Source organism: Ovis aries, chromosome 2, assembly GCF_016772045.2.
Source record: "Ovis aries strain OAR_USU_Benz2616 breed Rambouillet chromosome 2, ARS-UI_Ramb_v3.0, whole genome shotgun sequence".
NCBI lineage: Eukaryota > Metazoa > Chordata > Mammalia > Artiodactyla > Bovidae > Ovis > Ovis aries.
This window is the reverse complement of record NC_056055.1, coordinates 19,741,647-19,767,872: the sequence shown is the minus strand read 5'-3', so window position 1 is coordinate 19,767,872 and position 26,226 is coordinate 19,741,647.

The window sequence follows — 26,226 nt, the reverse complement described above, 5'->3', positions numbered from 1 at the left end:
CCTGAGTTTACTCAAACTCATTTTCACTGTGTCAGTGCTGCCATCCAACCATCTCATCATCTGTCACTCTCTTCCTCTCCTGCCCTCAATCTTTCCCAGCATCAGGAAAGACTGGGTCAGCCCTACACATCAGGTGGCCAAGGGATTGGAGCTTCAGCTTAAGCATCAGTCCTTCCAGTGAATATTCAGGGTTGATTTCCTTGAGGAAATTAAAAATAGAAATTTGAAACAGAGAAATTATGATTTAGAAGGAATTATTTTTATTACATCACCAATTTATACCAAATTGTCTCAGATGGTAAAGGATCTGCCTGCAATGCAGGAGATATGGGTTAGATCCCTGGGCTGGGAAGATCCCCTAGAGAAGGGAATGGCTACCCACTCCAGTATTCTTACCTGAAGAATTCCATGGACAGAGAATCTTGGTGGGCTATATAAACCGTAGATTCACAAAGATTCAGACACGACTGAGCAAATAACACTGTCACAATATTATTAAAATAAAAAGCCCAAATATTATAGAAAAACAATAAAATTAGAAATTCAAATTGTCTGAATTTGGTTCTTCTTACTCTGTTTACGGAAGGCAGTCTAGTAAAGAATAATTAAATTTCTTTCTTGTCTCAATTGATTTCATTAATTAAAATAGTTAATGAGAGATACTTCATAGTTATGCTGTTAGAATATAATGACTTGTGAAAAGTTTTGAAAATTAGCTGGATAATCTTCTTGCCATCCTGTGCCCATCATATTTCTAAATCACCTTTTTTGCCTGATGCTTACTTACAACCTACCTAAATTAGTACCCTTTCCTGTACCTTGCAAAGCCATCTCAAATTCTGACTAGCCAACTAGTCATCCATGATGATATTAAACATCATTAATGATTTATAACTACCTTTTTATGTTATGTATATGTTGCCATATTGTGTGTGTGTGTGTGTGTAATCTAATTATTACTTCAGCCACAGGACTGGAAAAGGTCAGTTTTCATTCCAATCCCAAAGAAAAGCAAATCCCAAAGAATGCACACACTACCACACAATTGCATTCATCTCACATGTTAGGAAAGTAATGGTCAAAATTCTCCAAGCCAGGTTCAACAGTATGTGAACTGTGAACTTCCAGATATTCAAGCTGGTTTTAGAAAAGGTGGAGGAACCAGAGATCAAAATGCCAACATCCACTGGATCATTGAAAAAGCAAGAGAGTTCCAGAGAAACAACTATTTCTGCTTTATTGACTATGTCAAAGCTTTGTGGATCACAACAAACTGCAGAAAATTGTGAAAGAGATGGGAATACCAGACCACCTGACCTGCCTCTTGAGAAATCTATATGCAGGTCAAGAAGCAACAGTTAGAACTGGACATGGAACAACAAACTGATTCCAAATCGGGAAAGGAGTACATCAAGGTTATATATAATCACCCTTTTTAAATAACTTAAGTGCACAGTACATCATGAGGAATGCTGGGCTGGAAGAAGCACAAGCTGGAATCAAGACTGCTGAGAGAAATATCAATAACCTCATACATGCAGATGACACCACCCTTATGGCAGAAAGCAAAGAAGAACTAAAGAGCCTCTTGATGAAAGTGAAAGAGGAGAGTGAAAAAGTTGGCTTAAAACTCAACATTCAGAAAGCTAAGATCATGGCATCCAGTCCCATCATTTTATGGAAAATAGATGGGGAAACTGGAAACAGTGACAGACTTTATTTTGGGGGTCTCCAAAATCACTGCAGATGGTGATTGCAACCATGAAATTAAAAGATGCTCAATCATTGGAAGGAATGTTATGATCAACCTAGATAGCATATTCAAAAGCAGAGACATAACTTTGCCGACAAAGGTCTGTCTAGGCAAAACTGTGGTTTTTCCAGTAGTCATGTATGGATGTGAGAGTTGGACTATAAAGAAAGCTGAGTGTGGAAGAATTGATGCTTTTGAACTGTGGTATTGGAGAAGACTCTTGAGAGTCCCTTGGACTGCAAGGAGATCCAACCAGTCCATCCTAAAGGAAATCATTCCTGGGTGTTCATTGGAAGGACTGATGCTGAAGCTGAAACTCCCAGTACTTTGGCCACCTGATGTGAAGAACTGACTCCTTTGAAAAGACCCTGATGATGGGAAAGACTGAAGGTGGGAGGAGAAGGGGACGACAGAGGATCAAATGGATGGATGGCATCACCCAGTCAATGGACATGAGTTGGAGTAAACTCCAGAAGTTGGTGATAGACAGGGAGGCCTGGCATGCTGCAGTCCATTGGGTTGCAAAGAGTCGGACATGACTGAGTGACTGAACTGAACTGATTTGATTACTTCCTTATAATTTCCTCAATGAGAAAAGAATGTCCATGAAAATTGTCACTGATATGACCAAAAAGCATATGACATAATATATTGAGAAAATCAAGTTTCAAAATTAAGGGCCTACTTTCAATTTTGTTCAAGTATATCCATGATTATTTTCCCAATATTTTATAGCATAATCTGATTATGATAAAACATCAGATGAAATCAAATTGAGAGACATTATTCAAAATATTTAAACAGTAGTCTTCAAAAGTGTCAAGGCTATAAAATAGAAGATTGAGGCATATTATAAGCTGAAGAAGATTAAGAAGAAATAACAACTAAATATAATCTATCCTAGATAAAATCCTGGAACCATAATAGGACATTATCAGAAAAATTGATGACATCTGAATCAATTCTACAATTTAGTTAATAGCATCAAAACACCATCAATTTCATACTGTTGATCATTGTACCATGGTTATGTAAGATGTTATCCTTAGAGGAATTTAGAATGAAGTGCATACTGAAATTCTCTGTAGTTCTTTTGAAACTCCTCATTAAGTCTAAATATATATCAAAATAAGAAGTAAATAAATATAAAATAGTAAGTTTTAAATAAAATTTAGTGAGTTTAAAAAGAGGAAATATTAAAGATATATATACTTAGTGTTACTCTTTAGTAGATGGTAGAATTGATGTGAGTTTTCCTTATATTTTTATAGTTCCCATAGTTTCAAATAATGATTGAAATTATTTGAAACAAAATTCTGTAAAGTAATTATCCTTCAATTAAAAATAAATTAATTAAAAGATAAAGATTTACAAATAGGTAAAATGCAAATGCAAAGTATCTTGTGCAAAATAATTCTGTACCCACATATTCTTTTCCTTTAGAAAAAGACTGAAACCAGTCTAATATATTATCTAGCATATACTGTAACTAATTGTTATGGTGTTTGATAATTTTTACACTTGAAATATCTTTTATATGATAGTGAACTATTTAAAAGACTAATGGGTTGACATAGAAGCCTCTCTTTCAATTAAGAATGGGAGAAAAATCATCCTGATATTCATAATTACATTATAATAGAAATAAATATTTTTTCATTTGTTCCTATAAAATTTAGTTTATTTCAAAGTCATTGTTTGAAAGTTACTATAATTAAATAAACTTACTCTGTTGGATCACTCTTAGTTTAATTATTCTTTTTTTAAAAATCTCCAATATTCCAAATTATCCCTCAAAATATCATATCTAGCCTTTAATTTATCCTCACCCTGAAATTTTTCATCAATTTCCTGTATCAGTTGTATTTCTATACATACAAATTATTTATTGGTCTACTGCTGATATCTTTTATATTTTGGACATTTCCTGTGGATAAGGCATACTCTTTCCTTGCCATAATCATGATTTCTATTCCATTAAGTGTGATAATATCTACAGTATGACTTTTTGGCAATTTTTATAAATTACAGGTTCTTATGATCTCTCTGCATGGATATATAAGGTATAGGATGATTTGAACTTGGCTTCTGAACTTCTTTTCAGCTGTTTCACTCCTGAAAGTTTTCAGACATCTGTTTTGTTTATTATCATAAAATTTTACCTCTGCATAGATATTTTTTGCCATTATTAAAAGTCATTTTCAACCTTCTAGATATAGTATTAAGTGCTTTACAAATCCACTAATTCTAGTTTCCATAAAAATTCATAAGATACATGCTGTTGATTGTCTCTATGCTTTTTTGAGAAGTCTAGTCTCATACAGGTAAATCAAATCATACTTGATTTTTTTAATTAAGCCAACTATTCATTTCCATTACCCTCCCTCAATCAAACCTAAATGTTTATTAAATAAAAAATAAGAATAGTAGATATCTATGCTCTCAAACTTCCATAGATCCCAAATATATACTCATACTACCACTGTGCCATATTAAATGAACTATAGAAATAAGCAATAGTCAAGGACATTATTCACGATTTACTCAGTCCCACATTTAAAAGGCAAGAAAATCTGGTAAAGTATTTGAAGCAGAGGGAAACTTGTTTGCTTCCTCAGTATGAGAACTGATATTTTATATTTTTAGAGAGATGATAATGGTGGTATATAAGGCTGGAAAAATAGGTATGAATGAAATATTACATTTTTTTTACTCAAAAACATATTAATCTTTGATTATTTGAAATGTTAAAGATCACTGAGCACCCTGACAGCCTTTAATTATGTGGACTGTATCTATAAGTGTTGCCATATTAGAAATTAAGTCTTGAGTTACAAATAGTTCATTTTAAAGTAACAATAATAAACAGCAGAATTAGCATAAATAATAATTTTATGAGAACAATCGTATTTTCCAAATCCAAAACTTAGTTTAAGGAATGACATTGTATTACATTTAAAAAATCTCTTTGAGATTTTTTGGCTTAATAGATAAAACAACTACATGATCACATAATCTTCTGTGTTTTCTTTATTTATATTCCTTGGTTCATAATACTTAAAGAGAATTTGATCTCACATAGATTTGTAGCTGGGAAATAAAAGAGTATTTTAATAGATATTTCAAATAATTGTGGGTATTTGATACAAAATTTGATTAGTAATTTCATAAAAGTGAGTTTCAATATAAAACCTAAAATCATATAAATTAATTTTCTGCAAGGTTAGATTAAAATACATTTCTGTCTTACTTCTTGAATTAATCTAATCTTTTGCCCACACATAATTTCATAACATTGCATGTCAGTTATTTGGAAAACATTGGTTCACTGACTCATTATGCAGCTCTTTCATGGAGACTCATTTTACTACACAATATTTTTTAAAAAGATAATCATTAATAACATCACGAGGCTTCACAGAACAGTCTTTATTATTTAAAAAGTATTAAGCTTGTGGTAGATACGTTTTCCAAAACTTTCTCTCTCTCTCTCTCTCTTTTTTTTTTTTTTTTTTTTTTTTGCCTGAAAAGCCAAATTCTATCTTTGGGAACATATTTTCAGTTTCCTTCCTTGAAATGATAGTTTTGCTGATATATTTAAAGCACACCTGCCATTTTTTAGAGTCCCACTCAGGATTAAATAATGATAGCTTTTCCTCTTAGTCATTCATCTAAGTAAAAAAAGATGTTTCATTAAAAAGCTACATAAAAATAGTATTTGTTTGTTACATTTTTTTAAAAGCCATTAATTCACTACAAAAGCTATAGAATCACACTTTCGTATACTGTAGTACTTTATATGAACTTCTATATGAAAGTGAAAATTGCTCAATTCTGTCCGACTGTTTGCATCCCAATGGACTATACTGTTCATGGAATTCTCCAGGCCAGAATAATGGAGTGGATAGCCTTTCCCTCCAGCAGATCTTCCCAACCCAGTGTTTGAACCCAGGTCTCCCAAGTTACAGGCGGATTATTTACCAGCTGAGCCACAAGGGAAGCTCAAGAATACTGGAGTGAGTAGCATGTCCCTTCTCCAGTGGGTCTTCCCGATCCCTCCCTGATCAAACTGGGGTCTCCTGCATTGCAGGCAGATTCTTTACCAACTGAGCTATCTGGGAAGTCATCTCATAAGAAATTACATATACTCAAGGATTGAGATTTGGTACAATTAATAAATTTATCACTTTGTTAAGTACATTCTGAAGTGAAATTTGATACTTTTTAAAACTTTTTGGCAAGTTCACGTGATGAAGAATTCATTGATTACTTACTCTAGTTTGTCAGTGCTGTTGGAATTCATGCTAAGGCAGAAGGATTTTATATGTCCAGGTTGTTGAAGCATGACTGTAAATGTTAGGTCAATAAAAAGGGCAAATACTGTCTTTGTATTATTATGAAAATCGGTTTGACTACTCAAATCTACTGAAAAGATTTTGAGAAAATCACATTTTGAGAATCACAATTGTAAAGCAACTTTTAACTTTATCCTATGAGCAATGCAGGTCATTAAAATATTTTAAGCAGGGGAATACTATAGGCATAATTATATTTCAAACACCAATTCTAAATTTTTAGAAAAAAAATTCATCATAATCCTAAATATATTATTTTCAAATTGAATATGTAAGATTTAAATTGGTACCTGACAAACATCTCCTAAAACAGCTTCAATATTGCAACTACCAATGAAGGCATATCCATAATAACATTGAAAACTAAGAAGACAAGATAACACATTACTTTGTTGAACAAATGCACACAACTCAATAAATCAACTTTAAAAATACTAAAAGAAGTTTATTTCAAGATTGAAAGTCATAAATCTAACAGGGTGGAATCAGACATTCATAGCAAGGGAGAAGTCAATATTACTATACATAGGGTAAATGAACAAAATAAATGTGTTTCAGTTCAGTTCAGTTCAGTCACTCAGTCATGTCCAACTCCTTGCGACCCCATGAATCACAGCATGCCAGGCCTCCCTGTCCTTTATCAACTTCCGGAGTTCACTCAACTCATGTCCATTGAGTTGGTGATGTCATCTAGCCATCTCATCCTCCGTTGCCCACTTCTCCTCCTAACCCCAATCCCTCCCAGCATCAGAGTCTTTTCCAATGCGTCAAATCTGCACATGAGGTGGCCAAAGTATTGGAGTTTCAGCTTCAGCATCAGTGTCTCCAATGAAGACCCAGGACTGATTTCCTTTAGGATGAACTGGTTGGATCTCCTTGCAGTCCAAGGGACTCTGAAGAGTCTTCTCCATCACCCCAGTTCAAAAGCATCAATTCTTTGGTGCTCAGCTTTCATCACAGTCCAACTTTCACATCCATACATGACCACTGGAAAAACCAAAGCCTTGCCTAGATGGACCTTTGTTGGCAAAGTAATATCTCTGCTTTTGAATATGCTATCTAGATTGGTCATAACTTTCCTTCCAAGGGGTAAGTGTCTTTTAATTTCATGGCTGCAATCACCATCTGCAGTGATTTTGGATCCCAAACACATAAAGTCTGACACTGTTTCCCCTGTTTCCCCATCTATTTCCCATGAAGTGATGGGACCAGATGCCATGATATTCGTTTTTTGAATGTTGAGCTTTAAGCCAACTATTTCACTCTCCTCTTTCACTTTCATCAAGAGACTTTTTAGTTCCTCTTCACTTTCTGCCATAAGGGTGGTGTCATCTGCATATCTGAGGTTATTGATGTTTCTCCCAGCAATCTTGATTCCAGCTTGTGCTTCCCTCCAGCCCAGCGTTTCTCATGATGTACTCTGCATATAAGTTAAATAAGCAGGGTGACAATATACAGCCTTTGACATACTCCTTTTCCTATTTGAAACCAGTCTGTTGTCCCATGTCCAGTTTTAACTGTTGCTTCCTGACCTGCATATAGGTTTCTCAAGAGTCAGGTCAGGTGGTCTGGTATTCCCATTTCTCTCAGAATTGTCCACAGTTTATTGTGATCCACACAATCAAAGTCTTTGGCATAGTCAATAAAGCAGAAATAGATGTTTTTCTGGAACTCTCTTGTGTTTTTGATGATCCAATAGATGTTGGCAATTTAATCTCTGGTTCCTCTACCTTTTCTAAACCAGCTTGAACATCTGGAAGTTCATGGTTTACATATTGCTGAAGCCTGGCTTGCAGAATTTTGAGCATTATTTAACTAGCATGTGAGATGAGTGCAATTGTGCAGTAGTTTGAGCATTCTTTGGCATTGACTTTCTTTGGGATTGGAATGAAAACTGTCCTTTTCCAGTCCTGTGGCCACTGGTGAGTTTTCCAAATTTGCTGGCATATTGAGTGCAGCACTTTCGTAGCATCATCTTTCAGGATTTGAAACAGCTCAACTGGAATGCCATCACCTCCACTAGCTTTGTTCGTAGTGATGCTTTCTAAGGCCCACTTGACTTCATATTCCAGAATGTTTGGCTCTAGTTGAATGATCACACCATCATAATTATCTTGTTCTTGAAGCTCTTTTTTGTACAGTTCTTCTGTATATTCTTGCCATCTCTTCTTAATATCTTCTGCTTCTGTTAGGTCCATGCTATTTCTGTTCTTTATCCAGCCCATCTTTGCATGAAATGTTCCCTTGGTATCTCTAATTTTCTTGAAGAGATCTCTAGTCTTTCCCATTATATTGTTTTCCTCTATTTCTTTGTATTGATCGCTGAGGAAGGCTTTCTTATCTCTCCTTGCTATTCTTTGGAACTCTGCATTCAAATGGGTATATCTTTCCTTTACTCCTTTGCTTTTCACTTCTCTTTTCACAGGTATTTCTAAAGCCTCCTCAGGCAGCCGTTTTGCTTTTTTGCATTTCTTTTCCATGGGGATTGTCTTGATCCCTGTCTCCTTACAATGTCATGAACCTCTGTCCATAGTTCATAAGGCATTCTGTCTATCAGATCTAGTCCCTTAAATTTATTTCTCACTTCCATTGTATAATCATAAGGGATTTGATTTAGGTCATATCTGAATAGCCGAGTGGTTTTCCCTACTTTCTTCAATTTAAGTCTGAATTTGGCAATAAGGAGTTCATGATCTGAGCCACAGTCAGCTGCCAGTCTTGTTTTTGCTGACTGTATAGAGCTTCTCCATCTTTGGCTGCAAAGAATATAATCAATCTGATTTCAGTATTGACCGTCTGATGATGTCCGTGTGTAGAGTCTTCTCTTGTGTGTTGGAAGAGGGTGTTTGCTATGACCAGTGCATTTTCTTGGCAAAATTCTATTAGCTTTTGCCCTGCTTCATTCCATATTCCAAGGCCAAATTTGCCTGTTACTTCAGGTATTTCTTCACTTCCTACTTTTGCATTCCAGTCCCCTATAAAGAAAGGGACATCTTTTTTGGGTGTAAGTTTTAAAAGGTCTTGTAGGTCTTCACAGAACCATTCAATGTCAGCTTCTTCAGTGTTACTGGTTGGGGCATAGGCTTGGATAACTGTGACATTGAATGGTTTGCCTTGGAAATGAACAGAGATCATTCTGTCTTTTTTGAGATTGCATCCGAGTACTGCATTTCACACTCTTTTGTTGACCATGATGGCTACTCCATTTCTTCTAAGGGATCCCTGCCTGCAGTAGTAGATATAATGGTCATCTGAGTTAAATTCACCCATTCCAGTCCATTTTAGTTCGCAGATTCCTAGAATGTCGATGTTCACTCTTGCCATCTCCTCTTTGACTGCTTCCAATTTGCCTTGATTCATGGACCTGACATTCCAGGTCCTATGCAATATTGCTCTTTACAGCATTGGACCTTTCTTCTATCACCAGTCACATCCACAGCTGGGTATTGTTTTTGCTTTGGCTCCATCCCTTCATTCTTTCTGGAGTTATTTCTCCACTGATCTCCAGTAGCATGTTGGGCACCTACAGACCCAGGGAGTTCCCCTTTCAGTATCCTATCATTTTGCCTTTTCATACTTTTCAGGAAGTTCTCAAGGCAAGAATACTGAAGTGGTTTGCCATTCCCTTCTCCAGTGGACCATATCTGTCAGTCTTCTCCACCATCACCTATCCGTCTTGGGTGTCCCCACACGGCATGGCTTAGTTTCATTGAGTTAAAAAAGGCTGTGGTCCTTGTGATTAGATTGACTAGTTTTCTGTGATTATGGTTTCAGTGTGTCTACCCTCTGATTCCCTCTCGCAACACCTACCGTCTTACTTGAGTTTCTCTTACCTTGGACATGGGGTATCTCTTCACAGCCACTCCAGGAAAGCACAGCTGCTGGTCCTTACTTTGGACAAGGGGTATCTCCTCACGGCCACCCCTCCTGACCTTGAATGTGGAGTAGCTCCTCTCGGCTAAATGGGGTTAATAAAGCTAAATTGAGGCATGGTGTTTTGATAGAGTGACATCCTGTTAGTCTTTGTAACCATAAGGAGATACAGCTAATATAGGACAGGGAAGGTACATGTATTAAATATCTTGAGTTCTCTCTTCTCCCACCTTCTGTTCCTTGCTTATAATTTCCATGGACTGACCCCCATCAAAAGTTGACTATAAAGGGAGGTCAAATGAATTAATACTCCATACAGCTGTGTCTTCATTTCACAAAGTGGGGGAGAGAAAATTAGCAATGGATTCCTGGGGAAGGAGGTGATGAAAAGTAATGAATATCATGCCTTCCCTAATTGTTATCCTAATTTTTTCATCTTCCCCTTTAACTGTAAATATTCCACCTTAAATATGGTGTTGATTTTGAATAGATTGGAATTTCTTTATAAGGCAGAGCAGTACAGGTTCTGTAAGAGGACTGAAATATAAGAGATAAGATTTTTTTTAACAGATTTGCTGAATTTAGGGAAATAGTAGGATTCTTCATGGGACTCTGTGGTGTCTCAGTTGGTAAAGGATCTGCCTGCAATGCAGGAGACCTGGATTCTGACCCTGGGTTTGGAAAATTCCCTGGAGAAAGGAAATGTCTACCCACTCCAGTATACTTGCCTGGAGAATTTCATGGACAGAAAAGCCTGGCAGGCTACTGTTCATGGGATACGGACACAGGGAATAGGGGTCGTTTATGTAGAGAATTAGGTAATGTGTAGTCATCAACTTGCATTTCCTTACCGAGAGAACTGAGTTACCTGGAAAAATGTCTGAATTATCAAAGTCCACAGGTAATGTATTTGGTGTATGCAGCCTTTACATTTGTCTCCTGAACTAACAATGCTGATAAAGAAGAAAGTTCTAAAAGCTGAAGATACATAGTAAAGACTAGATTTCCATGGATTTGTGAATATATGTCAATAATTTTTTTTAATGTCTAGATTTAAGAAGACTTTTAAAGGATTGTTCTCAGAACAAAAAGGTAGAATTTTAGTAGTTGATTAGTCTCCTTTAATGATAATATTCTCTCTGGGTATCCTCATCTCCATCCTCAATCTCAAGTCATATAACTTATATTTTGTTGGAACAGAATGGCAGTGTACTGAGGAGGTCAAGTCTGGCTTATAAAATCTTTGTGTAAGAATCACAGAGTCAGGAGTGAACTTGAAAATTCCTAATACTGTAACAAGATAAAGTTAATAAAATCTCTTAAATATGTCTTCCATCAGTGTCTGTCTGTGTTCTTAAGTGCCTAGGGGCCATGCTTCATGTGAGTCTATTCTTGATAACACTCACCCTGAGCCTCCTCAAAATTGATCAAAAGAAATAGAACTGAGCATATTGAAATGTTGAGTTTCAAAAATTTAGAAAGTTTACTTTCAAAGACAAAATATATTCAGTTTAACTAAACAACAAAACAGCCTATGAGCTTCTGAACTGCACACATTACTTTGCCAAAAAAGATCTGTCTAGTCAAAGCTATGGTTTTTCCAGTAATCATGTGTGGATGTGAAAGTTGGACCATAAAAAAAGCTGAGTGCCAAAGAATTGATGCTTTTGAACTGTTGTATTGGAGACTCTTGAGAGTCCCTTGGACAGCAAGGAGATCAGACTAGTCAATCCAAAAGGAAACCAGTCCTGAATATTCATTGGAAAGACTGATGCTGAAGCTGAAGCTCCAATACTTTGGCTACCTGGAGTGAAGAACTGACTCATTGGAAAAGACACTGATGCTGGAAAGACTGAAGACAGGAGGAGAAGGGGAAGATGGAGGATGAGATGGTTGGATAGCATCACTGACTTGATGGACATGAGTTTGAGGAGGCTCCAGGAGTTGGTGGTGGACAGGGAGGCCTGGTGTGCTGCAGTCCATGGGGTCACAAAGAATGGACACCACTGAGTGACTGAATTTACTGACTGACTGCAGATTTAACCCAGCAGAATGATTTTCTAATCACAATACAAATAATTTTTTTATTATTATTAGAGAACTGTTCAGGCATATTGTACTCCAATCTCAGATTAATCTTGCTGTAAGAATCCTATTGTGATGGCAGTTTTCAGATGCTGTTAAATATTTAATCGTTATCTCTAAAAAAATAAATCCATGCAGTATCATATTCCTTGCAGAACTAAGCTTGAATTGACTTTTGACAAGTCAGTGAATGAAATCAGTTATAAAAAAAAAATTAGCACCTCAAAACTCTGAGCTGTGAAATGTTTTTCCTCTGAATTTAACCTCTTTTGATATGATACCATTGTCAAAACTATATTTTGTTTTTATCAAATAAAGAATATTAATTTTAAAATAACTTTATATTTAAGATATAACATTGGTCTCATCAAAATATTAGGATGAAAACAAAAGAAGTAAATAAAAATATCCTTATCTAAAAGCATCAGAATACTTTATCACATCACATTAAAATTTTTCTATGCTTCTTTAAATTTATTTTCTTTTTTAATGGTGACCTTATTGAGATTTTTAAATCACATTTCATCACACTCACCTCAGTGCCTCTGAGGTTTATATAACATTTACCTCTTGAGAAAAATTTAAAACATAAATATCAAGTACTTGACTTTTATAGGAGATAATATTACCAGTGATCCTTAGTAATGTCTCAGACTCTCATAACGAGAATGGGAGGGGTTAATGGGCTGAACAATATCCTCTTGTAAGTCACATGGCATTACAGCATGTGTGTGTCAAGATTGTTTTTTTATATAAGGCTAAATAAGGCAGACTATTTCATTTGTTCTTTATGTGTATATGTGCATGTGTGCTTGTTTTGAGGTATACATAACTTTGAGTTTATCTAATGAAAAGAAAATATATTTTATAAAATAGTCCTATAGCTGGGTCTTGGAGTGTTTTGTATTAGTTAGTTCTCCAAAAATGACAACAACAAAAAGAAAAATGAAAATAAAAACCTTGAGACACATTTGCATTTGAAAGACCAATTTGATTAAAAGTTACAGTATAACACAGAGCTTAATTCCTAGAGCATCTTCTGGTCAGTAGAAACCACAGAGACAGAAAGTCATTTAGATTTATTCTAAAGGAAGTCTTCTAATAGAAATACAGTCAGGCTGCTTCAATGACTTGGCTATTGTAAATAGTGCTGCTATGAACATTGAGGTGCATGTATATTTTCAAATTAGACACCTAAATATTCATCAACAGATGAATGAATAAAGAAAATATGATATATATATATATATATATATATATACACAATGGAATATTACTGAGGCTTAAAAAAGAATGAAATAACATCATTTGCAGCAACATGGATGAACCTAGATGTAATCATACTAAATGAAGTAAATCAGGCAGAGAAAGACAAATATCATGTATTACTTCTATGTGGAATTTAAAATATGATACAAATGAACCTATTTACAAAACAGAAACAGACTCACAGATATGGAAAACAAATTTATGGTTACCATAGGGAGGTGGAGGGATAAATTAGGAGTTTGTAATTAGCAAACACAAGTATATATTAAAACAGAAAACAAGGTCCCATGGTATAACATAGGGTAGTATATTCAGTATCTTGTAATTAACCATAATGGAAAACAATATAACTGAATTACTTTGCTATACACCATAAAATAACACAATGCTGTTAAATGACTATACGTCAACTGATACAGGATACAGGATGCTTGGGGCTGGTGCACTGGGATGACCCAGAGAGATGATATGTGGAGGGTGGTGGGAGGGGTGTTCAGGGTTGAGAATGCATGTACACCTGTGGTGGATTCATGTCAGTGTATAGCAAAATCAATACAGTATTGTAAAGGAAAAAAATAAAATTAAAAAAATTAAATAAAAGCAATAAAGTGAAGTCATTCAGTTATGTCCAACTCTTTGTGACCCCATGGACTGTAGCCTACCAGGTTTCTCTATCTGTGGGATTTTCCAGGCAAGAGTACTGGAGTGGGTTGCTATTTCTCTGGGGGATCTTCCCAACCCAGGGATCAAACCCAGGCCTCCACATTGCAGGCAGATGCTTTACCCTCTGAGCCACCAGGGAATCCCCTAAAAGCAATAAATAAATAAATACAGTCAGTTCCTATGGATGGAGTAATCCTGCTTATGTAATTTTTCATTGACACCATACTCACTAGGCAAGAGTCCTAGACTATTAAAAAGGGAAAAACCAATAATTACACATCTCCCATTTGACAACAGATTTTTCAGGCTTTACCTCTTCTTTGTTTATGGTTGTTCTATAACTTGAGTGAAAGTCACTTAGTCATGTCCTACTCTTTGCCACTGCAAGGACTATATAGTCCCTGGAATTCTCCAGGCCAGAATACTGGAGTGAGTAGTCTTTCCCTTCTCCAGGGTCTCTTCCCAACTCAGAGACTGAACCCAAGTCTCCTGCAAAGCAGGTGGATTCTTTACCAGTTGAACCATAAGGGAAGCCCAATAACTTGATATTCCCTTAATTAGAAAGCATTATCTTGATGTTCCAACACATTTGAGTGGTTGTTTTCTATCATACTGCTGTTTCCCAACACTTAAAAATCTATTCACTCACTTGAAGATTATTTCCCAACATTCTTGCTGTCATAACACACTTGACACATGTACACACATTAATCATTACAGCAATGATCTGATCGTGCTACTCTGTAGAGCAGTATATGTGTTGAGAGCAGTGAGTGATTAGGATGCACATGGAGTTCAGTTTTGTTCTTTAGTATACAAGGAAACACATACTTCCACTCACACACCAGCACATTCACAGGTAGCATCAGCTTTGCTCTAAAAAGTTCCCCAGAAAATGCTCACTTTTTTGATGGTGATCTAGAGATGCTTATTGGTTAACTATTTATCATCAGAAAACTGTTATCAAGTTGTTTTCTTTAGTTTTAGAAGCAAAGATGACAAAAGCTAAATGGATAACAAAATCATATCTTCCAAAACAATTAGGAAAACATGCCATTCATGATTTCTTTTTACAATAGTACTGAACTTGCTGCTGCTAAGTCACTTCAGTCGTGTCCAACTCTGTGCGACCCCATAGACGGCAGCCCACCAGGTTCCCCCATCCCTGGGATTCTCCAGGCAAGAACACTGGAGTGGGTTGCCATTTCCTTCTCCAACGTATGAAAGTGAAAAGTGTAAGTGAAGTCGCTCAGTCCGACTCTTCTCGACCCCATGGACTGCAGCCTACCAGGCTCCTCCCCCCGTGGGATTTCCCAGGCAAGAGTGCTGGCGTTGGGTGCCATCGCCTTCTCCAAGTACTGAACTTACTTAGGTGCATTTAAAACTGGCAGAAGTATTTGTATCTTTCTTAATCATTTTGACCACCAACAGTCTAGGGAAAGAAAAATAGAAATACAATAGGGAAATTTGTTTGAATATATCATGCTGCTATTGCTCTTGAGATAAGCCATACATTTTAATTAATTTTGAGGTTTTATTCAGAGCTCATTTCTTGTTTCCCAGAAGAAGCTTCCTACAGGAAATAAATCCCATCCATCTGAGGCACATGGAAAGAGATTCAAAGATAACTCAGAGCCAATTAATCACAAGGGAATAAATGCTTGAGAAAATAATGAAAGGATGAAATCTCAGGCCTTGACCACCCAAATGAAGCAGAAGAAACCTAATCAATATAAAGAATAGAAATATGGCTTATAGTGACATATGGGTAAACAGGAAGGGAACTTGTTATGCTAACAATTTTAAAAATTTAGTGCACATTCTGAAATGCAAGTTAGGTTTCTCATTTTAAAAATTCTGTCCTTTCAATGGAAACTTACAAACTTGAAACTAAGAGTGCAAGGAAAATACAAATTATCTAATAAGAAATTATTTTATGCTGCTATGAGAAATTTCAAGATAAAAATTAAAGAAACTTCAGGTGATATTTGGCATGTTGATCCTAATTAAGACCTGACCTAAAGGGAAAAGATTTAGATTTCCCCAGGTATATCCAAAGAATTAGATGTCACTGTGATTTTGTTTTGAGCCAATTCAAATTTAGCTAGATTATCAGATTATTGTCATGTGTGCTTCCTTTCCCAACAGTATTTTTGCTTTATGAAAATTCTATTGACAGACATGAAAATCAAAAGAGACATATCTCAAAGAACATTTCAGTTTTGAATCAGTTGTGAGCCACTGATGATATGGGAGAGAAATAACTAGAATAAATTACCATAGGTGAAGAAAAATATTACATTAAAAGTTACCTGAAAACTTTAAGCTCACCATTTTAAGAATTTGGCATAATACCCTAGGCAGAATGCTCATGTAATTGCTCTTTATTGACCTTCCCTTTCTAAATTGAGACTTGATGAATTTTTCAATATAAGAAAAATAGCTTAATTTTCTTATTCCTCTGAGGTCCTTTGCTCATTTAGTTTATGAGAGAAGGAACTTACTTTATTTGTGATAGAGTATTTTAGTGGAAGAAGCAAAAACAAAAACTGTAGCTTAGTAGACCTAGGTCCTATTCTTTGGTTGTTTTCTAACTATTTTAGTAAAGTACTACTAGGATACTTGGGTTATTCTCTGAGATTAAGGTAAGCATAGAGCCATTTATTAATCATGGATCATCATAATCCTTATCTCAAGAAAATATGCCTGTTCCCAAAGTCGAGGATATTGCAATAAAAAAGCATAAAATAAAATATTTAAATAATTATACATATGAGGCATGAGAAAAGGAAATTATTGAGTATTATTAAGTAGTCAAAATAATTATGCTGAATATCTTCCTGGGGATTTCCATAAAATATTTTCATTAAACTGATGCAAACTTAAACAATACATGAGAGAGATATTGACTGGGTCTTGGTATGGCCTGAAAATCCTAAATTCCATTATTTCAGTATCCAAAATTTAAACACTTTCATTTCTACATTTCTTTGTTGAATATGGGACATTTCCACACTTCAAGGAATAGGAGAGAGAAAAAGACTACTCAATTAGCAAATTAATTAAAGTGTATGGTAATGTTGGATACAACTTAAGTTCGTTTGGAATGTATATTTATTTATTGAAATCATCTAAAAAAGTTGTTAGTATCATTTAATTATCAGAAGTAGAATTTTAGAGAGGCTACAGTCTTCAGAAATACATGTATCACATATTGAGATTTACCCTAATATGTGTGAAATATCCAAAAAGATATTGCAGTTTATGGACAGATTTTTCTCAAGAAGGTAAAGCTCAGGAAGCTTGGTTTGATAAGGTATAAATTTAAAAGTCTAGTTTCTTATTGAGTATGAACAGGATTCCAAATAATTAGAACAACAAACCCTCATAAACAAAAAACATATCCCAAAAAAGTTTGAATTTTTTCCTAAATCTGTATCTCAAAGAATTAATAAGTTCTAATGATCACAGCCATGAAATTAAAAGATGTTTACTCCTTGGAAGAAAAGTTATGACCAACCTAGATAGCATATTCAAAAGCAGAGACATTACTTTGCCAACTAAGGTCCGGCTAGTCAAGGCTATGGTTTTTCCTTTGGTCATGGATGGATGTGAGAGTTGGACTGTGAAGAAGGCTGAGCGCCGAAGAATTGATGCTTTTGAACTGCGCTGTTGGAGAAGACTCTTGAGAGTCCCTTGGACTGCAAGGAGATCCAACCAGTCCATTCTGAAAGAGATCAGCCCTGGGATTTCTTTGGAAGGACTGATGCTAAAGCTGAAACTCCAGTACTTTGGCCACCTCGCTAAGAGTTGACTCATTGGAAAAGACTCTGATGCTGAGAGGGATTGGAGGCAGGAGGAGAACGGGACGACAGAGGATGAGATGGCTGGATGGCATCACTGACTCGGTGGACGTGAGTCCGAGTGAAATCTGGGAGATGGTGATGGACAGGGAGGCCTGGAGTGCTGCGATTCATGGGGTTGCAAAGAGTCGGACACGACTGAGCGACTGAACTGAACTGAATATAAAATCTACTGTCATTTAATACAAAGTCAAGTATAAACCAAAAGATACTGAAAGCTTTCAGATAGAACATATGGTCACCTAAAAAAGAGAGTATATACTTGGCATGTAGCTTTTCAAAAGTCATAGTGAGACAAGACTACAACTGATCAGTAAAATCAGTGTTCTGAGGGAAAGCTATTTCAGCCTGTAATTCTGTATCAAGCTAATTTTGGGTTACAAGCCAGTTTTGTAACCAAATGTGCTTGTTTTAGTGAAAAAGAAAAATTTAAAAATAGGTAATGGCTTAGAAAGTTAATCTACAGCATACTCATGCTTTCTTGAGATGTTACTCGATAAACCACTCAATATGAAGAAGTAAAAGGTAGAAACATAGGATATAGAGAGCCATGTAAAGAATTCTGCAAAGCAAAGAATGAAAGGGCCAAGTTGTTATTGTTTAGCAGTTGCAGAGATCAACCATTACAGATTGAAGCTAAAGAATGCAGGCTACTGCAGGGATGTGTCAGAAACAAAATAACCTTATATTTCATTAAATTAAGAAGATGAAAAAAATTAAAGATAATTTTTAATAGTGCCAGAAAAAAATACTGATTTTAAAATATAGAGAAATGAAATAAAAATCACTATGAGAAAGAGATAAATGAAATGATTGTTAGGAGTTATAGTTGATAATATTTGCTGGCTCAAAAGAGTGGAGCCTGAATTATAATTACAAAAGAGAATATAATTGTTATAAGCCTTGCTAGCATGCAAAATAAAAGTCCAAAAAGCTATAAGAAAATTTAAGAGTGTTAATACCAATTAGCAGCTTAGTTTATAGCTGTTAAAAGGACATAAAAGATTGGTGCATTAGTTTAAAGTTATGAAGATAACTGACATATTTATTTTTTAATGTGTTGGTGGTTGAATGGGAGGAAGATGTATATGACCTAAACAATAATATATCAATAAAAATAATATCTAAAATTGATAAAATGAGAAAATAATAGATGAAGGTTATATAGAGTTTGCTAATAGAATAGCCACCAGTCAGTTATATGTGTCAATGCAAGCTTAAATTAATTAAAATAAATTTTAATTTTAGATCCTAAGTCACTCCAGCCTTATTTCAGTTTTAAAGTCACATGTGACTGGTGTCTATCATGTCACTGGACTGGTAGCTTGCTGTTAATGTGTATTAACAGTACATATACATATCTATAACCATGGAATCATACATGTTATAACATGGATGAGCCTTAATGGCATTATGCTGAGTGAAGTAAGCCAGTCACGAAACGACAAATACCACTTACATGAGGCAGTAAGAATAGTCAAATCCATATAGACAGAGTTATGGTTATTGCCAGGGTTTGGAGAGAGGGGTGAAAGGGAAATTATTATTTAATGGCTATCAAGTTTCAGCTTTGTAGGTTTCAGTTATCAAGTTCCAGAGCTTGATGGTGATGATTCAACCATGTGAATGCACTTAATGCCATCTGACAGTGCACTTAAAAGTGGTTAAGATGGTACATTTTATGTTTTGTGTATTTTAACACAATTTTTAAATAAAATAAAATTTAAAAACATTAGAAAGGCTAATAATAGGAATCTTTCCACTATGCATCTTAGTCACATTCAAAAAGGAATATTAGTTCTTGAGAGGTACATGTCAGAAAATTCTTCACTTGGTAAAATTTTCAATTTTTAATAAATTGAATTTATTAAATTTAATAGTAATTCAATTTAAATTACTGACCTTTCCATAAAGCTTATGTAAATAAAGCTTTGAATGCATGTGTCATTTTGAAGTTATGTCCAATGATTCAATCTGAAAGAGCAAGCTCAACCAAATCAGTACACAGCTTTAAAGCAGTTAGAATCTTTAATTTTTCCACAACACATCATTGTTCAAGGATAGGTTGAAACCAGTATGGAGACTCTTATGACCTACAAGGAGGAAGAATGGATTTAGTAGTCGAAGACAAATGAGGATGACCAGAAAGTCTCTGTTCTTGATATGATGGGCATTAAGGATCATAATTTCATAGGTCCATATGAGATACAATTAGCTAACACCAGACAATAAGAGAGCAAAGAAAGAAAATATATTTTGGTGGAATTCTTTGAAAAAAGGAAGGAAATTTGTCACCTGGGATTATTCAAATCTGAACCTAGCTTATTATTCATGATTAAAAGCAATTTATCTGTGCTTTGGCTCTGAAAATGTACAATACCCACATCATTAACAACTTTGTAAAAATGCATGCTTTACAACAAGAAGAACGATGGTAAGGGATATCAGCTTATTTTTATTTTCTAAGAATCACCATAGTACTAAATCCTCAGCCTGAAAATAAATTATATTTTAAACTATTCACATTGTATATGTCTCCAAGAGAGACAATCATCCTGATTGTCCTAAATGGAATATAATGTGTCTTCCCTTCAGAGAAACATGCAATGGACAGTAGCCTGAATTGCTATTGCAGTGATATTCAGTTAAATTACTTCCTCATCTACCATTAAATATTATAGGTGCCATGAAATGAAGCTTGACATGTAGGGTTAGAGACCATGCTCTCCTCTCTCTGCATCTCATTAATTCTAGTATGGCTTCAAGACAAATATGAGATACCAGACAGAGAATATTGAATGCATTAGAAAAAAGTAGTATTGATTTGCAACAATAGAAATAATGAAATCAGCCATTTTTCAGCAGAATAGAGAATGCTGGATCTTTAAGAAAAATAGATAAATGATCTGTACCCTTTCCTTCAATGACCTAATAGTCTACTGAGAGATATCAATGTAGACAACTTTTAAAGCACCTTGCATTAGTTGTCAAACATCTTATGTTAGACACATTGCATTACTTTACCAACAAAGGTCCATATGGCCAAAGCTGTGATTTTTCCAGTAGTTTTGTATGGATGTGAGAGTTGGACCATAAAAGAAAACTGAGTGCTGAAGAATTGATGCTTTTGAACTGTGGTGTTGGAGAAGATCCTTGAGAGTCCCCTGGACTGAAAAGAGATCTAACCTGTCAATCCTAAAGGAAATCAGTCCTGAATATTCTTTGGAAGGACCGATACTGAAGCTGAAGCTCCAATACTTTGGCCACCTGATGTGAAGAGTCAACCCACTGGAAAAGACCCTTATGCTAGGAAAGATTTAGGCAGAAGGAGAAGGGGATGACAGAGGATGAGACGGTTGGATGGCATAATTGACTCAATGGACATGAGTTTGAGCAAACTCGAGGAGTTGGTAATGGACAAGCAAGCTTTGTATGCTGCAGTCCATGGGGTTGCAAAGAGTTGGACATGACTGAGTGACTGAACTGAACCAAACTTGTGTTAAAAGTAAAATTAGTATTTTAGATACAACTCAAGTATCAGGGTTTTTGTCAAATAAAGTCAAAGACTAGATGATGCTGGTTATGAGTTATGGCAGTAGAGCAGGTAATCACTAGGTAGAAAAAATAGTAAACTCATTTCAAAGGTGGGGAAAAGGGAATGATATGAAAAGTGACACAAAACAAAAAGAGTACTGTGTACTTAAAACATTAATAGTAGTTCCATATCATTGAAATGCATCAAACCATAATAAAACAATGATAGTAATGATGACTATAATAATTGTAACAGTTGTACTAATTCATACAACAGATTTTCTAGAATGCCTATCAAATGCCATATCTTTGTTTTTAGACCTATATGAAAATTTTCACTGAAGAATAGCAGATTTACAATTTTGTGCTAGTTTCTGCTGTACAGCAAAGTGATTCAGTTATATATATATATATAATTTTATTTTATTATATATATTATATATATTATTTTATTATATATAAAATATATTATTTTCTGTTTCAGTTTTCCATAGGGTAGTGAATATAATTCCCTGTGCCATAAAGTAGAACTGTTGTTTATCCATTCTCTCTATATAATAGTTTACATCTGCTAACCATTACCTTCCACTCCATCCCTCCTCAAATCCCCTCCCCCTTGGCAACCACAGGTCTGTTCAATGTCTGTGAGTCTGTTTCATAAATAAGTTCATTTGTGTCGTATTTTAGATTCCACATATAAGTGATATCGTATGGTGTTTGTCTTTATGAATTATTTCACTTAGTATGACACTGTGTCATCCATTTTGCTGCAAATGATATTCTTTTATTTTTTTATTGCTAAGTAGTTTTCCATCTTACACACACACACACACACACACACACACACACGCCCCACATCTTCTTTATCCATCCACCTGTCAATGGGTATTTAGATTGTTTCCATATCTAGGTTATTGTGAATAGTGTTGTTATGAACAAAAGAGTGCATGTATCTTTTGGAATTATAGTTTTGTCCAGATATATATTCAGTAATGGGATTGCTGGATCATATAGCAACTCCATTTTCAGTTTTTTGAGTAGCCACTGAACTATTTTCCTATCTGTTTCCATCAGCTTACATTCCCACCAACAGTTCAAGGGAGTTCGCTTTTCCCACACCCTTTCCATCATTTGTTATTTGTAGACTTTTTAATGATGTGCCGGAAGCCAGCATGAGGAATCCTGCCCTTGACAAGGTCCTGAGGAAGGAAGCCTGACAAAACACAAGGACGTGATCAGGCTTCAGGGGTTCCCCCTGAAATTTCCTGAGCATGTACCCCCAAAACCAAAAATCTGCTGGCCTTTGTACTCTGCTTTTCCACTCTTCTGATATTCTCTGGGAAAAGTCAAATCAGGGCTTTAGTCTTCTGCATTTGAAAGGGATGTTTCAGTTAAACCCCTCTGATAGCTCTCTAGCTTGCTTAATAGGTTCCCCTGACCTCTTACAGCTTGTGAATTGCTTACAGCCCCCCAACCTTGAGAGGCACAAAGCTTAAAATCATCTTAAAGATACAGAGCCTTTTCTAGAGAGTTAAAAATCATATTGGTGATGGGTTTTCACTGTTGACTCAATGATTGCTGCCAGGCTTCCATATTCTTTATCTTTTAGGCACCTAGGAGGATGTTAATCAATGTAAATGGGATATGGAAAAGATATATAGTAGTTTTGATGTTAGCAACACTAGACTTTTGAGTTAATTACTTTTCTTTTGTTGTAAATCACTGTACTCCTTTTACTTGTTATAAATTGCTGTATCTTTGCTATGTAAGAATGTAACTTTGTTTAGTACTTTCTGAGAGTGGCACCAGACTTTGGGAAGATCAACACAAATAAGTCTTCTGGTTGACAAACTCTTATCAGAAAAAAGACTGTAAAATGTTAATTGGCCCTTTTGGCCAGAAGATGATGTATATTACCTAAGACTTGTGTATACAACTAGGTATACAGAGAGAAAAGCCTGGTTTTGATAAGAGTCTGGGCTGCCAACACTGCATAATTTTGTACTACCCATTGATCTCTATGTGCAATCAAAAAGGTATAAAAGGCCTTTCTAGACAATAGACGCCAGGACCAGTCATTGGAAGGACTGGTTTCCCCATGTCTCCTCTTTACTCTAATTTCAGGCTGAATTCCCATCTGGGGCGTGGAGGCTCACCATGTCTACTTACTTGTCCTGGCTTCTAAAATCCGTAAGAGAGAGAGCCCAAGGTGGGGCACTCTCCGATATTCAAATGGACGCTGGCAGCCTAACATAGATGGTGCAAGTTCGTCGTCAGGAACTTTATTGGCTCTCCATGTAAACCAAGTTATTCAACCTCTTTTCTCCACCTAATTTTCCTACTATACTAATTCTTCCTAATCTAATCTTATATTAATAAATAGATGTTTTCCTTGCCTACACCGTCTGCGCTTTGAATCACCCTGGATCCACCGGGGCTGGACCCCAGCAATGATGGGCATTCTGACCAGTGTGAGGTGGTTCTTCACTGTAGTTTTGATTGAATTTTTCTAATAATTAGCAACATTGAGCATCTTTTCATGTGCTTCTTGCCCATCTTTATGTCCTTTTTGGGGAAATATTTATTTAGTTCTTCTGCTCATTTTTTGATTGGGTTGTGTGTGTTTTTATGAGTGTGTGTTGAATTGTTTGAGCTGTTTGTATATTTTGGAAATTAAATCCTGCTCTGTCAGATCATTTGCAAATATTTTCTCCCATTCTATAGGTTGTCCTCTCATTTTGTTTATGGTTTCTTTTGCTATGCGAAACTTATAAGTTTGTTTATGTTTTCCCCCCATTTGGTTATTTAGGCTTCTATTTCTATTGCTTGAGAGACTAACTTAAGAAAATATTGATGCCACTTACATCAGAGAATGTTTTGCTAATGTTCTCTTATAGGAGTTTTATGGTTTCATGTCTTAAGTTTATGTCTTTAAGCATTTTGAATTTATTTGTGTATGGTATGAAAGTGTGTTGTGACTTCACTGGTTTACATGGAGCATTCCAGTTTTCCCAGTACCCTTTGTAGGAGAGATTGTCTTTTTCCCAAAGCTCAATATAACTTACTGCGTGCTTTCTGCACTTTCTAGTTATCTGATACTGTTTAAAACTGTGTGTGGGTGTGGTTTTAAATACTGTAAATATCTCTATTTATATGTATCTCATGTGCTTTCCGGAGAAGGCACTGGCACCCCACTCCAGTACCCTTGCCTGGAAAATCCCATGGATGGAGGAGCCTGGTAGGCTGTAGTCCATGGGGTCGCGAAGAGTCAGAATGACTGAGCGACTTCACTTTCACTTTTCACTTTCATGCATTGGAGAAGGAAATGGCAACCCACTCCAGTGTTCTTGCCTGGAGAATCCCAGGGACAGGGGAGCCTAGTGGGCTGCCGTCTATGGGGTCACACAGAGTCAGACACAACTGAAGCAATTTAGCAGCTTAATAGCATGAGCTTTTAATTCATGAAGCAAATAGTTAGATTACATATATACTTATATACATATTTTGTATATGTGACACATATATCTTAACTTTTAATTCATGTAATACATAGTAACATTGAGCTTATTCTCATTTAAATGTGAGAAAGCTGAGTTTCAAAAATGTCATAATCAATCTGAGATGTCCTACTTGGAAAGTTGTTGAGCTAGGATTCAAATATGATATGTTTGACTAATAAAATAAACATATCACCTCTAATAAATGAAGTAAACAATCATTAGCTTATGTCTTCTAGTCCCCCATGAACCCAGTACAAATTAAAACACGAAATATCTATATGTATAATTTTCTCTGATTCTTCAAAGAATCAAAAATTCTTATAAAATTATGTTAATATGCTGGATTTCACTCCACATAAATGATGAGCAAGTTTGCATCATATGAAGAAATAATTTATGATATTCTAAAGTAACAAATTATTATCAATGTCATGTTTGAATCATATGTATTTCCCTTAAATGGAAACAGACTCTACAAAGTGACAGAACCATTTTAACTGCCTCCATCTTGTAACACTTTTGTTTTTCCTGCTGAGTGTTTCAGTGAGAAGGATGCTGAAGTGAAAAGGCTAGAACCATATAAAACTGACCAAGCGAAAAAGTAAAACTAAAAATGTTGCCTCTATAGCAACTTGAAAAGGTTATAATTGTATTACCAAGAAAAGGAAATCAGACACATTTCAGGCATATTGGAAAAATAATAAGTTTTCTGAGTGGCTGAGCTGTTTTGTGACTTGAAGCAGTGGAAGATATTTGAAACAGATTATTTTAACAATTATTCTATCAACTCTATACTAGCTATGCTTTATATTACATATGTTGAAGCATCCCATGGGGAAAAAGGAAAGTTCAGCTCTGACATAAGTATATATGTATGTACTTTGACATAAACTTATGTCACTGAGGGCTTCCCTGGTGGCTCAGACAGTAAAGAATCCTCCTGCAATGCGGAAGACCTCAGTTCCATCCCTGGGTTGGGAAGATCCCCTGGATGAAGGCATGGCAACCTATTCCAGTATTCTTGCCTTGAGCATCCCCACAGACAGAGGAGTCTGGCCGGCTACAGCCCATAGGGCCACAAAGAGTCAGACATGACTGAGTGACTAAGCATTTATGTATCATTTAAGTACGGATTTATGCTAAATGTAACTAAGCTGAATTCATACTTAGATATGCATTACTGTTCAGTTAAGTCGCTCAGTCGGGTCCGACTCTTTGCGACCCCATGAATCGCAGCAAGCCAAGCCTCCCTGTCCATCACCAACTTCCGGAGTTCACTCAGACTCACATCCATCGAGTCAGTGATGCCTTCCAGCCATCTCATCCTCTGT